General features: G+C 30.8%; 1 protein-coding gene across 42 annotated transcripts in view; it reads right to left on the bottom strand.

Annotated features, from left to right (window-relative positions):
• Window positions 1–12491, bottom strand: part of LOC106869047 (MAGUK p55 subfamily member 7) — an 850742-nt gene that overhangs the window by 619581 nt on the left and 218670 nt on the right. The window lies entirely within an intron of this gene.

Consider the following 12491-nt stretch of genomic DNA (forward strand, 5'->3'; position numbering starts at 1 on the left):
TATGAGTGTGTGTGTGTGTGTGTTTTCAGGAACTACATTGTCCAGTGTATCCTTCCTCTTTAGACTAGCTGATGTGTGATTTGAAGGCTATTTGGCTGGTATTTCTAGCAGTTTGAATGACTACTCAGTAGGTAGTTACCATTCAAACCCAGATTAGATTGGATCATGCAGACCTTACCTGCGTGCTTGATTAAAAAGAAAATTCTAGCCTTAATTGTCACATCTTTCATAGATACCCAATGTATCCTTCCTTTATAATTAGTGGTATGCATTCTTGTATTCTAGGGACTACATCCTCCATTCAAGACAGCAGTTGTGGAATTTGAGGGAAATTTGGCTGCTCTGTCTTGTAGTAGTTTTAAGATGGGTAGCGCATGATTTGTGAAAGATTTGGGTGCTATACCTAGCAGCTCAGATAATCCCTGAAATGTTCTATTGTTATTTCACCTCATTAGGCCTCACATGTCTTTTTGTACAATAAGACAATGTTATCCAATGTATTCTTGTTTTTTATAGGCTGTAGAATTTATTGGAGGGATATTCAGCTTCTATTTCAAGCACTTTGAGCAACTACTCAGTCGACACACACTAGACCAAGCATGGGCAACCTTTACTGAGAAGGGGGCTATATGAGCCAAGGCTCATCATCAGGTAGGCTGCACTACTACTCTTTTACTTGTTTCAGCACTGCCTTTAGTCGAGCAAATCGACCCCAGGACTTATTCTTTGTAAGCCTAGTACTTATTCTATGATTCTCTTTTGCCAAACCGCTAAGTTACAGGGACATAAACACACCAGCATCGGTTGTCAAGCGATATTGGGGGGACAAACACAGACACACGAACATATACACACACGTACATATATACGACAGGCTTCTTTCAGTTTCCATCTACCAAATCCGCTCACAAGGCTTTGGTTGGCCCGAGGCTATAGTAGAAGATACTTGCCCAAGATGCCACACAGTGAGACTGAACCCGGAACCATGTGATTGGTAAGCAAGCTACTTACCACACAGCCACTCCTACTCCTACAAAACAAATTTTTTGTAATTTTTTGTCCCATGAGCTGCAGTTTCCCCAATTGCAACAGGCATTCATTTATAGAGAGAAAGAGAAAGAGAGAGAGAGAGAGAGAGAGAGAGAGAGAGGGAGAGACAAAGAAAGAGAGAGAGAGAAGGGGTGGTGGTGGCAGAGAGAAGATAAATACTACTTATAGAGGGAGAGAGACTAAGATATTCAAGTTATCCTAAATTTTCAGTTCTCAGTGAAATATAGGTACATGTTGCATGAAAATTAGTCACCTGTTTTTACAAAGGCAGTATGTGTGTGTGGATATGCATCCAAAAAATCATTTAGTATGGGAACTAACCAATATTTGAAATATTAATGTTTAATATAAGCTTGTGCTAATAAATTATCGGATCTTTTTTAAAACGGGGGCCACATTTTTCATTAACGAAACACTTTGAAACTTGGAACACTGGTAGAATGTGTCATATAAAACATCTTTTTCTCTTAGTCTTCTTTAAAAAAAAAAGAAATCCATAAGTTATTCCATGCTAAAGTTGTCGTATTTCTGTAATTTCAACCAATCACTGACGTCCATTCAGCCGATATACATTAAGTGCCGACTACATAAACAAACGATTCTGAAACAATTAACCCTAACCCTAGGGTTAGGGCTAGGGTTAAAGCAAATTTAAAATGAAAAAAGCAAATAAAACGAAGGTATGGAGATTAAATACGCTTTACATCGCTTAATCAGCCAAAGGAGTAAATATAAACAACTGAATACTTGTCAGTGATTGGTTGAAATTATCGAAATAAGACAATTTTTTACATGAAATAAATTCGAATACAAAAATATTTTTCTGTTCTATAACACAAAATAGATAAGTATACGAAGCTTGAAAGTCTTTCGGTACCAAAAACACTCCGTAAAACATTAATGAAAAATGTGGCCCCCGTTTTAAAATAGATCCAAATTATCTTATTAAGATTTAGATGGATAAAAATCAACCATAGTATGATTTTAACTTTGAATTTAAAGAGAAAAATCTAAATAATCTAATATACCTAGCCTCACTTTAAACTGTTTCAAGTCTACCTTTCAGGATTATTTCTCATGTATATCAAAAACAGTTTTTAAATGAATAATTTAATAAACAAGTTTTTTAATTAACTCTATAACAAACTTATTTACCAATGTTTGTAAGTGGTATGGTAAAATAAATTGTTCTTTTCAGTATACTTTATACATTTCATCTAAGGCTTTCATTAGTCAGTATTGACCATGTATCTGTACCCATAGCAAAGGTTTTGTGGATGACTAGTAGTTAGTTATACATGCAAGTTCCCTTTCTCCATGCCACCATTTTCCAAGGGAAAAGCAATATCAATAAAGCTTGGCACCAGTATTGTTGCAAGCATTGGCATTAGAAGGTAGAACTGTATTGCAAAGCCTCTTGTCTGAGATTCTAGTGTTTCTTCTCTGAACTCGTACTATTGTTTTTGTAATTTACTCTGAAAGGATGAAAGGCAAAGTTGACCCCAGCAAGATTTGAACTCGCAACACAGAGAATCAGAAAAAATATCACAAAGCATTCTACTTGATACTCTGATAACAGTCATTTCACTATCTTATGTTCTTGGTTACTTCTTGCATATCTAATAATCAAGTTTAAAAAGGTCTATCACTTTTTTGTAGAGTTCTCTAAATTAAAAGTTTTGAACAGCAAAATAAACTATCAAAAGCAATCTTGGATTTTTTTTCTCTTTGATAAAATTATTTCATAACTGTTATGTAAAGATAAGCAAATTGTGTTGTATTTCTTGTCTAACAACACAAGATATTGCTTCAGAAAATTGATAAACTAGTATGAGACAAATTTTAAGCAAGTTAATTCTTAAGCCACAAGGCTTTTAGTTTCTAAAAATATTTGAATAATATAAAAGCTAGTACTTCACAGCTTCACATACTGTGGTTGTGTTAGGGAAATATACGTTTACTATCAAAACTGTGTATTAACTGCCTGCTCTTTGATGCTCAAAGTGTCATCACATACATATATGTAGTTGATATTGTAAGAAATGGATCATTCTCAGAAAAATATGGTATTAGGATTTTTAAAGTTTAAAAAAAAAAACATAAACTTCTTTAAGCTCTTATGAAAGCAATGAAACACATGTACATACAGCCAATATTAAACCAGGTTTAAGAAATATACATCTTCCTCAATCTTGCAAATAGCTCTTAAATTTCTTTCACTTTTTACCCTTTCAAGTCATTGAGACGTATTTGAGATGAATCTTTTGAAACTCTTAGATTTCTGATAAGTATCCTATTTTGCTTCAACTTAAAATGGTGGTTTATTTGAAAGCATTTTGTTTAGTAGGTTACAGAAAAATTAAATTGGAAAAGCATAAGGAAAAAACATCCAAAATTCAGCAGATGAGAGGAAGAAATATAAAAAAAAATTATTGCAGGAAGGAACAGATGTATGGTGATGTTGTTAAGGACTGTATATGAGTAAATGACAAAAAATATATGCATAAAAAAAAAACTAGAAATATTATAAGCTTCAAAACCACAATACAACAGAGAGAATGAGTGAATGAAAATATGCTGTAATGAAAGGAGAGGAAATGAATGAGGAAGACATAGAAAAACAGTGTAACAACATGAAAAAGTAGAAATATGAAGAATACCAGAACAGAAAGAAATTCTTTTATATGGAAGGAGAAGCAGACAAAAAAAAAAAAAGAAATATAAGAAATAAACACATACACAAATGTATGTGTATGAAAAGCAGAAAGAGAGAGAAAAGGTTGAAATAATGTGTTCAAAAGAAAGAAGGACAGTTAGTTGAGGACATAGAGATGAATCTGTACAGCAAAAAATGAAAGCAAATACAAATTGTCTGAGAGAAATGCAAAAAGTCACACAAAGAAAATTCCTTTTCCTAAAACAGTTGTTAAGGAGCCAGAATAGATGAGCAACAAAATATGCATAACTGTTAATGTAGCACATGGGGAAAAACAATCAATACTAAATGTTTTCTGCTATTGAAAGCATCATTTTATGGCATGCCTAAAACACAGTATTTTAAACACTATAAAATTTCTTTACAAACGATTGCTCAGCAGCAAAATATAGAAAAACAAATATAAATTTTGTATAGCTTGTATTTGCTGCTTGAGCTATGAAAATTGCCACATCACAATATATATCATAATGAATAAGGATAAAAATTAAGAAGGACATCCAACAGTCTTCATATACCATTTCCAAATATTAAAACTAAAATATCCACAGATACTTAGAAAAGGACAGCTACAGAATAAAAAGAAAAAGAAGTAAAAAGAAAGACGAGAAAAATATGTAGTTGTATTTTGTTACTATTATAACGTTGCAAAATAACTGGTTCATGTATATTCTGATAATGATAAGAAACTGTATAAAGAGACATTTAGAGCTATCCTAAGTTATAAGATGATTCTGAAAAAATGCTAGCAGCTATCATGTTGCAGAAGAAAATAAAAACTCTTTATTCACTACTTTTATACTCCAAATATTCATTACGATAGATATGTTATTATGAGCAAAAACCCTTTGAAAGAAAACTTAATCCAATAACACCAAAATGTGAAATCACTTAACATAGATTGAAACAATTGGCTGGAAAAGTTAATTGAATCTTGGTAAAATAACAATTTATTTTAATATTTACATACTGGCATTGGTGAGCTAGAAGATTTAAAAATGGAAATTTCTGTATTCATTCTTGGAGAAATCTGATAAACTAACTCATTTTATTTAGCAAAATTTTTGTGCTTGAAGCAACCACCAGTTCCTTCAGATTTTACTGTAACACTTTAAAAACTACAGTTTTTCAGTAAATAATTAGTAAGAATCAGTACATAAGTTTAAAAGTAATTTGTAAACTGCCTGGAATAGAATTCTGTTCCGCAGTTCCCTTATTAAACAGATATCTGAAATCATCAAGAAGATATATGCAGAATAAAGAAGCCAGATAATTTGTTTTAGTGAATCCTACAGAAATTCTAAATTCTAAAACTAATTTATATGTACGATTTTATAGTTTCATATTACATTGATTTAAGAATAATATATAAACCAAGGCTAACAAATATATTTTACACATTTTGTATCTTTTTCTTGAATATGAACTAAGATGACACTCACAAAATACATTATAATTTTTTCTAAAGACTTTATTCAATATTTAAATAGATCACATTTACATTATTTTGCTGAGGTCAACAAAAGTGTCATCTAACCAACTATTTATTTGAAAATTTCTTAAAAAATGTTTCTTATATATTTTAAAATGGCAATCATCTTAAGTGTAGAGAAAAATGACTAATTTGATGAGATATTGAGCTTGTAGTTTACAGTCAAGTATTTAAATCTGCTTTTTCTTTGTGCATCCACTTTTCAGCTAAGTTTTATTAAGTCAAAGCAGAACTTATTTCCTTGCACTTGACTTTAAATAAACAGGAACTTCAAATTGAAATGATTCACTTCTGTACACAATGACTGCTGAAAAAGGTGATGAGTGATTTGTTAGCTTGCAGTGCTGACCTCAGTTAATCCTGTGTTCAGTATCTTTCTTTGGTTAAATTTATCTTACTGTTAAGTGAACAAACATAAACACCAATTTAAAGAGATGCATTGATCAGCTGTGATTACTCAAAATGAAGTATGCTTCTGGTTGAATTGTTAGAGATTTGTTTTCAAAGCATTAATCAGTACAGCTCTTCATATAAAACTTAACATAAATATGTTGAAACAATATGTACCAGAAATAAATACTAGAAGTAAAAATTATTTATGAAAACTAAGTATTTATAATGCCAGAGTTATGTCAAATATTTTAGACTTTGTAAAACTAACTTCTACTGCACTAAATTTAGTTACTTTGAACAGTGTATTTGAACTATTCTATGTCGTCTTGCAGAAAATGAACTATACTTCAACATACAGAGCTGTAGTAAAACGATATGGTTAATGTATAGTAGCTGAAAATAGGAAAAAAAAAAGAAGACATGAATATAAGAGGATTATTTTGAACAAAGTTTGCATTTATTTAGACACTAAGAGGCTAAAACTAAAGAAAGAAAGCAAAATGAAATATGAACATTTCATCTATCTATAACTCAAGCAAAGTTATGCTGAGGCCAAAATATCTCCCTAAAAGCCAAAGAAAACTTGTCTGTAGATATCACAGCTGTGTTCCTTAAAGTCAGTATTACAGTTTTCCTACGTACATATAGGGATAATGAAAGACAGGGCTGAGTAAATACTAGCAAAATAAGAAATAGCAACAGTAATATGTGGCATGCATGCAGCAATAAAATAGATAGGTATGTCAACTAAAGAATTTGTATGGAATAACAATGGAGATCAGGTAATAGGAAATAAAAGATGAAATTGTAAACAACGGATCTAAGTCTATTTATGAGAATTCCTACATTTATGCAAGCCAGACAGATTCTGTTCTATACAAAATGGAATAGACAGATAGTTGTAAATAGTAAGTCTTTCCCTGATGAAAAATGTATCTAATGACTTCAATATAAAAGTTAGACAAGCCCTCATTGATGCTGAGAAGAAAGAAACTTCTAAATGTTATGAGAAATGTGGAAAATGCTTGGAAAGAAAAGGATCTAGTCAAAGCATAACTAACAGAGCCCTCAACTATTGTGGAAGACAGTTATATTGTCACAATCACCATTAAGGATATGAAGATAAGGTAGACAGCCAACCTATCTAGTGTAGTCCTTGTAATGCTGAAAATACATGGTGAATGAAATAAGGCTCAAGCAAGTCATTTCTGCAGTCAACCAAGTAATACAGGTGGTGTCATCCCCAATGAATAGCAGCATAATCATCAACAAATGCAACCTGACGATGATGATTCATTTTACTTTCCATATCTCAACACAATGTCTGTTAGTTCCAGTTTTGCTGCAAAAACCAACTTTTAATTGAGTTTTAACCTCTATTTATTCTTTGTATTGACAAGTTTTATCCATTTAAAATTTCCTCTGAAAAATCCTATTTATTGGTTTGTATTCTAAATCGCCAAATGGGCAAAAATATTTTCTCAGTCCTGACTAAATTCTAAGAATCAACATCAAGCTTTTTTCCATTAAGTAGCTTTTCTCTCTCTCTCTCTCTCTCTCTCTCTCTCTCTCACACACACACACACACACACGCACTCTCAGTTATTTATTTCACTGGACTTTAGCTTATAACTTACAGTTAACTTTCCAATTGTGAAGAATTTGATTCTTCTTGTCAGTTAGGAATCAGAGGAAAGTTAAGTAATATTTCTTATCCAGCAACCAATATAAAGGCAAGTTTTGATTTTATTACCATATAACTGGAACTCCATTAAAAAAGTGTGGTTATAATTATTTTCAGTTTTCAGCATGAAATATCTATAGGCCATAAAAACCAGATTTTTCAGAATTTTAAAATGACAACAAAATAAAAACAAAAATGTATGACCAAAGACATAATTCATTCATAACTGGAAGTATATTCTATGTAATTTTCAAATAAATAGCAATTCAGCCTAAGATAAACAAACATTCAGTTTCAAGCTATCTACAAAGGATGTCATGCAATCCTTTATAAAATCATGCCAGAATCAACTTAATTTACGACATTGTTGCTCTGGTATTCTAAAATGATCATTACGCCATCAAAGAGACATTTTCTATCAAACTTTATAGATTTTATAATATATTGCAGCAGAAAATGCAATTTAAAAAGCCTAACAGAAACATTTATAGCATAGCACATTTTTTTTCCTATCCTTAATATATATATATGTATATATATATATATATATATATATATATATATATATATATATATATATATATATAGATAGATAGATAGATAGATAGATAGATAGACAGACAGATACACTATTTGTAAAATCATATCATTATTATTATTATTTGAGATAACAGAATCGTTGGTATGTCAGACAAAATGCTCAGCAGCATTTCTTCTGGCTCAGTACATTTTCTATTCAAAGTGTACCGGGGTCAAATTTGACATTCAGCCTTTCAGAGTCGATAAAATAAGCACCAATCAAGTACTGGGATCGACGTAATCATTAGCGCCTCAAACAAAATGTTTAGTGTATTTCGTCTATCTTTACATTCTGAGTTCTAGTTCTATCAAGGCTGACTTTGCCTTTTATCCTTTCAGAGTTCGTGAATTAAGTACCAGTTGAGCACTGGTATTGATGTAATTGACTTTCCCCGTTTCCCCAAAGTTCAGGCCTTGCACCTATAATAGAAAGGATTATAATAGTCAATATTATTATTAAAATGAGGTGAACTGGAAGAATCATTAGCATGTTGGACAAAATGCATAATAGCATTTCTCTTGGATGTTTGTTCTGAGTTCAAATTCTGTCAATGTTGACTTTGCCTTTCCCCCTTTCCAGCGTTAGTAAAATAAGTACCATTTGAGCAATGGGATTGATGTAATCAATTAGACCCCCTCCAAAATTTCAGGCCATGTGTCTATAGTAGAAAAGATTATTATTATTATTGGAAGTGGTTGTGGTAGCAGTAATATTTTTAGTAGGCATAGAAATATTTATTTTTCTCAATTCATCCATTACAAGACACTGATATATTTGTAAACTAATATATCTTTTTCTATGAAAGGAATTGTATAATGACATAGCTGTGAGATCGAGCATTATGTTCTAAGGTAAAATACAAAAAACAATTACAAATGAATTGATATTTTGGTAAAAATAAAGTAAAACATTGTTGTCTGATAAAAATAAACGATGATAGTTTGTATTGGCAAATATCATTTTAAAGTAGCTCCTGAAAAGGGGTATGTGTGTGTCATAAGAAGAACTACATTTAAGAATTTGAAATAAACCCCACATTGGCAAAAAGTAAAAAGTGTTTTAAACAGTAAGAAGTAAGACTATATGTAGAAATGATATGTTAGAAATGACCTGACAAAATATATAATAGTAGAAGGCTAAAGAAAAAAGTAATGTATTACATGAATTTAAAGGAATATAAAACATATAATTCTTATATATGTGTATGTGTATTATATATGCATTTGTATGTGTATTATATATGCATTTGTATGTGTATATATATTACATTTGTGTGTATGTATATTGTGTGGAAGTGTTTGCATGGGTTTATATATCTACAAGAAGAATATCTAGCATTGCCCCGAAAATATAGCACTCATTTCTTCTTCGATTTGTTAAATTCAAATCATGACAATTCTGCATAAAAATATTTTACCAAATACATTGTTTATATTATTTGTAACAAAAATACATTCTTCACTTCTGAAAATTTCATTTGAATTTTAATAACTCACTATAAAAGGAAAGCCAATATATACACAATATACAGCTGAGTTGTGCAATATGCATCCTATCTCTACACCTTTGATCAGTGTTCCTTTGCTAAATGTTTTTCAGATTTCTATGTTTTAAACATTGGGCATTACAACTGTGTGTAAAAAGAAATGAAAATTTCATATTTTTTTAACAATTTTCCCTTCACACACACACACATATATATATATATACATATACACACACACACACATATATATATATATATATGCACACACACACACACATACGCACATACACACACACACGTATACATATATATACACATATATGTATACACACACACATGTATATATATATATATGTGTGTGTGTGTGTGTGTGTATATATATATATATATATATATATATATATATATATATATATATATATATATATATATTGGGCAGTGAGGAAGACAACATGGGAGACAGAAATTTTCACAAATTTTATATTAGTTTAATATTTAAAAAGAAGGGAGAGAGTCTAGAATACATACATACGTACATGCATACACACACACATACATACCGATATACACTAACAGATATAAAAATCTAAGCTTAGTGATAAATGAATGCATATGCATACACTAATACATTTGCTTTTCACTTATTGAAATGAAAATACCTCATGGAAAAATCAAAATTGTAGTGTAACATTCTTTTCTATTTTGATTATATGCTGCCAAATATATTCCTTCAGCTTGAGAGAAGAAAAGGTTGTTTTTCATCATCTTGTTGTCATTGACACATACATGTATTTGAAATCCTATTCTCATTGATCATACAGACCTTAAGTATATATTTTGGTTTCTTGACTAGAAAATTATTACCATAGATCTACATGATTTTATTTTTATACAATAGTTTTGATGTATGGCCAAACAAATCTGTTCCAAAGTATTTGTATCTTTTTTTTTTACTAGGAAAAGAATTATTTCTCTATTGATTACTATTTTACTAACTCTCTTGCTTTGACTCACATTTGTTACAATTTAGAAACTCTTACTCGATACCCCCTTTCTTTCACTCTGGCTTACATCCTGGTACATTGTGATATAACATAAAGTATCTTAAAAAGCAATTAAAAATGTAAGAACAATAGTTTTCATTTTCAGTTCTATATATATATTTCTTTATTTTGAATAAATATCTAAATTAATATGAAAAACTATTCAGAAATAAGTTAAATAGTAGATACTTCAGGACCTAAGAATGATCGACAGCAAAATCAGTATATATAAATAGCTTACCAAATGGAATAAGTTAGTAAGGCAGAGAAGAGGTTACATGATTTGGGTAAACTTTTCATGTGATGAATGTCTTTGTCCGAAACATCACATATAATCTCTTCCTCATGCCTAACACATTTATTCCATATTGTACACTGTTTATATTCAGAGGTAAACAGGTATTGGAACCTGTTTATATTGCCAAAAGCATCCAGTTACTGATGTGAACAATTTTTTCCAATCTCTTATCATACAACACTAAGAACTTGATTGAAAGTTTTTGCTGTTTTATTTCTACATTCAATAAAATAGAATCTATTGTACTGTAATACTGGATTCAATGGTGAATTTGTGTTTATAACACTTTTTATACATAATCTACATTCTTTCATCAATCGATTCCATTCTTTCTGAAGTTTTATGATGATAAACTCTTCTGCGAGACAATATTGCTGAAAGCTATAGCTTTTGATTTTCTCCTGGCCCGTCCTGATAAAGAAGTTTTCTGATCAAAGGTGTTCTTGCCAAGGCCATACGATCTTTCATCAGGGTAAAATTATCCAAACGTCCTTCCCTTTTTAATATGGTCTGATGAGATTTCAAAGAGATTTTGTTGCTATTTGTAGCAAGTCAAATAATTGTAAATAGGACCCCTTGAAATATGTTTAACTTTAGTGCAACTGAATTTAACACTTCACTCGTTAATGTCTTTTTTGATAACATGATACTAATGCAGAGATGTTGCCAATAACATTGAGAAACTTTGGTGATGATATTCATTATCTTTGAGTTTATTACAGTAATTCTGAGGCTGACATCCAGAGAAGTTTTTAACTAATTTGGTAGTTAGACTAATTTTCTAATATTATATAATATCCCCTTATCTATTAGTACAGCTGTATTACCTAAGAAATTACCACATTTATTCATTATACTTGATGCCACTTCTTAGGATTCTTCTTTTCTTCCAGCAGTTATATGTCTATAGGAGAAGAAACAGTGATAATATACATCCTTAGCAGACACCAGTATCAACTGGAAAATGTCAATGATGTTGTTTTTAGCTTTTACAGAGCACCTGAAACTGAGATGGATATATGTGAAAACACTGACACACTGCGAGGAGATAAGTGTGTGCATATTAGTATATACATAACTACTATTTCAGCTCATCTAAGAACAAAATGGTAAGCAAAAACTTATTTAGGCAGAACAAAACAAACGTTAGATTGACATTTCAAAGATAGCTACTTAGCTCCCACTGTGGTCTTAAATTTTAATGATGTTACAACATAAATATGCAGAAATATGGGAAGATAGCTGATATGATGACAATTTCACAGAACTACATGACATAATTACACTCTATTCCATATCTAGTAAAGCCAAACAATAAATACTACTTACAATAAACAGTGTTTTTATTTATGAGCATCACACTTAAAAACCTTCAAAATATAAGCATAAGGCATTACAATCTCCGATGATTGTCAATGGTGATCAGACAGATAATATAGTCATAAATATATTTATGTCAAAGCCAGAAAATAATTCAATATTGAAGATTGCACAAGAAAACAAGAAGGTTACCACCATATCAGTAACTATAGAACTATTGAAGGATGAGCAAATGTTATATATATGTTGCTATATGCAAGTGTAGCTCTGTGGTTAAGAAGTTTGTTTTGCAACCATGTGGTTTGGGGTTCAGTGTGGTTTATAGTTGCATGGGTAATTATGTGAGTGGATTTTGATTGTGTTTTTGTATTTGTGGGTGTGTGCATGCATACATGACAGAGTGTAGGTGACCAAAATCTTGTAAGTGGA

This window comes from Octopus bimaculoides, chromosome 10 (assembly GCF_046866305.1).
Source record: "Octopus bimaculoides isolate indiv1 chromosome 10, ASM4686630v1, whole genome shotgun sequence".
NCBI classification, from domain to species: domain Eukaryota; kingdom Metazoa; phylum Mollusca; class Cephalopoda; order Octopoda; family Octopodidae; genus Octopus; species Octopus bimaculoides.